This window comes from Amblyomma mixtum, chromosome 7 (assembly GCF_055824585.1).
Source record: "Amblyomma mixtum isolate Tamu chromosome 7, ASM5582458v1, whole genome shotgun sequence".
In the NCBI taxonomy this organism is placed as follows: domain Eukaryota; kingdom Metazoa; phylum Arthropoda; class Arachnida; order Ixodida; family Ixodidae; genus Amblyomma; species Amblyomma mixtum.
In genome coordinates, this window is record NC_143018.1 from 119,106,898 (window position 1) to 119,111,007 (window position 4,110).

At 51.1% G+C, this 4,110-nt stretch overlaps 1 pseudogene; it reads right to left on the reverse strand.

The window, feature by feature from the left end:
• Positions 1-266: 266 nt before the first annotated feature.
• Positions 267-3,683, reverse strand: LOC149337327 (uncharacterized; annotated as a pseudogene).
• Between the last annotated feature and the right edge of the window lie 427 nt (positions 3,684-4,110).

The following is a 4,110-nucleotide window of genomic DNA, read 5'->3' on the forward strand; positions in this document are numbered from 1 at the left end:
ATTGCTACATCGTCTAAATACGGCAAAGCGAACTCTTCCTGTCCCCGCAACACTTTGTCCATGAGGCTAGAAAAGCAGTACGGCGCATTCTTTAAACCAAAACTCAAAACTTTAGGACGGAATGTTCCCATTGGTGAAATGAACGCCGCATATCTACTAGCCTGCTCTGTAAGGGGAACCTGCCAGTAACCCCTGACTAGGTCTAGTGTGGAGATAAACTGAGCGTTACTAACTTTCTCGATGCGCTCCTCGATGTTCGGAATCGGTTAAATTTGATCCTTAGTGATGGAATTAAGCTTGCGGTAATCGACGCAAGGACGAGGGTCCTTGCCCGGTACCTCCACTAAAATCAAAGGGGAGGTATAATCACTTTCACAAGCCTCAATAACATCCAGCTCAAGCATTTTCTTTACTTCAGCTTCCATAATATCGCGCTGGCGCGGCGGCACCCGGTACGCCTTGGACCGTACCGGCTCTGCCGAGTTAAGTTCTATGTCATGAGTAAGCACGGAGGTCCTACCTGGCCTATCAGAGAACTGACCTCGAAACTCTTGCAAGAGCTCGTGCAGCTCGGTTTTCCGCTCAGGCGACAGCGGTGCTTTCAATACCAAGTCACTAATTACTTGTTCAGTGCCTTCCCTGTTCGTCACTGAACACAATCCCGGAAGCTCGACCGGAAGCTCTTCGGGAGCGTTTACCATCATACACACTACTGCTTCCCGTTGTCTGTATGGTTTGAGCAGATTACAGTGGTAAACCTGCTGTACTTTACGTTTTCCTGGTAGGTTCACTACGTAGTTAACGTCCGACAGTTTTTGCACAATCCGTGTCGGACCCTCCCACTGCACCTCGAGCCTGTTTTTCAGCGATGTCCGTAAAATCATTACGTCGTCGCCCACCTCAAAACGACGGGCCCTTGCTGTCCGATCATAATAAACTTTGGCCCTCTGCTGGGCTTTTCTCAGTGCTTCACCTGACAACTCCTGTGTCCTTTTTAAACGTTCGAGTAGCCCAAGCACGTACTCCACCACGACTGGGTCGTCGCCCTGGCCTTCCCACGATTCTCGAAGCATGCGTAGCGGAGACCGCAGCGTGCGACCATACACAAGCTCAGCTGGCGAAAACCCCGTAGCCTCATGGGGCGCGGTTCTCAATGCAAACATCGCTGCAGGCAAGCATAGCTCCCAGTCAGTTTTCTTTTCAAAACAGAACGCTCTCAATACCCGCTTCATGACGGAGTGGAGCTTCTCAACGGAGTTCGATTGGGGATGGTACACGGAGCTATGTAAAAGCTTTATTCCACACCTTTTTAGAAAGGCCGTGGTCAAAGCGCTTGTAAACACCGTGCCCTGGTCTGACTGGATTTCCGCAGGAAAACTAACCCGCGCGAATATGGAGAGTAGTGCATTAACAATCTCAACCGAGCTGAGTTCTTTAAGCGGTACGGCCTCGGGGAACTTTGTTGCTGGGCAGATCACAGTCAAAATGTGTTTGTAGCCTGAGGTCGTTACCGGCAGTGGTCCTACTGTGTCAATAACGAGTCGTCTAAAGGGCTCCGTAATGATAGGCACCAACTTCAAAGGCGCTCGCGGTTTGTCCCCAGGTTTGCCCACACGCTGACAGGTGTCACATGTCCTTACGAACAGTTCTGCGTCACGAAAACACCCCGGCCAATAATATTCTTCCAAAAGACGGTCCTTAGTCTTTTTAACTCCTAGGTGCCCGGACCACGAACCTCCATGAGACATGCGCAACAAATCCTGACGATAGCGCTGAGGCACGACGAGCTGATCGAACTCAACTCCCCTGCGGTCGAGATACTTGCGGTACAGGATCCCACTTCTTTCTACAAAACGGACATTTTTCTGGGCGATCCCTTCTCTCACATTGCAGCGGATATTCTCTAGGCTGCGGTCCTTTTTTTGCTCTGCTATCAGATCACAACTGCGGACTTCTAGTAACCTATTAAGTCCCTCTGACGTAGGCGCGATGAGCAGGTCTGCAGGTAGCTCCTCTAATTTTTCGGTGTCCGGCATTCTCTCTGGCACATCCTATGCCTTCAACGTTTCAGGCTCCTTTCTACACAGTGCAGATATGCTCTCAATCTCAGTGTGCTGTATCTCCGACCCTTTTTCACTGTTCGGCAGCGTCGCCTCCGCAACTACCGCCTTTGCAGCTAGCTCCAGAGCTCTCGATCTAGTTAAGGCCTGAACACTAGCCTCACCAAACAAAAGTCCCTTTTCGCGCAAGAGTTGATCGGATCTGTTTTAAAATAGGTACGGGTACTGAGGGGGGAGCATAGATGACACCGCGGCCTCTGTCTCAAGTGCGCCGAAAGGTCCTTCAATACGCACTTTTGCTACGGGCAAACACACGCTGTGTGCTTCTACGGCTTGTTTGATCCACGCGCACTCGCCCGTGAACATATCGGGTTTTACGTACGAGGGGTGAACCACATCCATCGTCGCCGCAGAATCCCGAAGAACTCGGCACTCTTTCCCGTTAACAACGAGGTCTCGTATGTACGGTTCGAGAAGCTTCATGTTCTCGTCGCCACTGCATACTGACAAAAGCACGAGCTTTGTTTTCGCTTCGGGACACTGCGCCGAAAAGTGTCCCGGTTTCTGGCAAGTATAACACGCGCGCGGCTGCCTTGCCTCGAACCTCTTTCTGCGTTCGGCTTCCGCCGTCTCTTTGCGCTCGGACGGACCGTTTTCACTCTGGTCCGCACCACGTTTGCCCTCCTTTATTCTAATGGGCGTGAACTTCGGCCTCTCAAACTTCGAGCCGAATTCACTCTTTTGACCGTCCTTAGCTCCGCGAGCCCGACGAGTCACAAACTCCTCTGCTAGCTCGGCGGCTCTCGTCACCGTACTAACGTCTGGCCTGTCCAAGACCCAGTACCGAACGTTCTCCGGTAACCGTCTATAAAACTGTTCCAGCCCGAAACACTGCAGAACCTTCTCGTGATTACCAAAGGCCTTCTCCTCTTTGAGCGATTCCTGCATGTTTGACATAAGTTTGTAGGCGAAATCCGGATACGACTCATTTTTGTCTTTCTCAGTTTCGCGAAAGTTCCGACGGAACGCTTCCGCTGACAGCCTGTACTTTTTTAGCAGACTCGACTTCACATGATAAAAATCCTCTGCCTCCTCTTTCTTCAGGCGAGCGATTACGTCGGCCGCCTCAGCGGGCAACAAAGTGAGCAAGCGCCGTGGCCATGTTTCCCGAGAAAACCCCTGCTGCTCGCACGTTCGCTCGAAGTGAACAAGGAAAAAACCAATGTCCTCTCCAGTCTTAAACGACCGCATCAAGTCAGTCATTTTGTACAATACCCGCTCTCCTGCACCGTGTGCCTGACCTCCACTACGAGCGCGTTCCATCTCTATTTCGAGACGCTTCATTTCCAAAGCGTGTTAACGCTCCCGTTCCTCTTTCTCTTGTTTTTGTTTACGTTCAAGTTCCTCTTTCTCTTGTTTCTGTTTACGTTCCTCCTGTTCTCTTTGTTCTTTACGTTCCTTTTCCTCAATGGTCTCAAGGCATTCCGCGAGCTCATCATCTTCAGCCTCCAACGCAAGAATAGCCTTCAGCAGCTCTGGTTTTCTGAGTTTGTCTGAGACATCCAGACCCAACTCTCTTGCAAGTTCCAGTAACTTCGGTTTGCGTAACGAATTCAGATCCATGGCCGCTCCGAGTGCTGCTTTCTCTACTGCCCCTATTGTCTTGCCGCCCTAACCCGGCAGCAACGACAATCCCAATTACCAGCTCTGTTTCTGACAAAAGCCTGGCAAAACTTAGTAGAGGAAAGTCCCGCACTCACCAAACCTCGCAGCCAAGAACCCAGCGCAGTCGTTCCGCTGCAGGCAACCAGTCATCACACAGGGCTGTTGCACTGCTCCCGACTCGCCGAACTGCTGCTCAGCAAACCGTTGACCACGTCTCTCCGCTGACGTCCTTTGACTCGATTCCACCGCTGGCAACCAGTTATTAAAGATCAGGTAGCATGGTCGTGCCGGAGAGGGGTTGAGGAAGGTCGGAGACGAGGTTTAAGGGAAAGACAAGAAGAAGAACTTTATACAAGGGAATTTACATAAATACAAACACCAACTG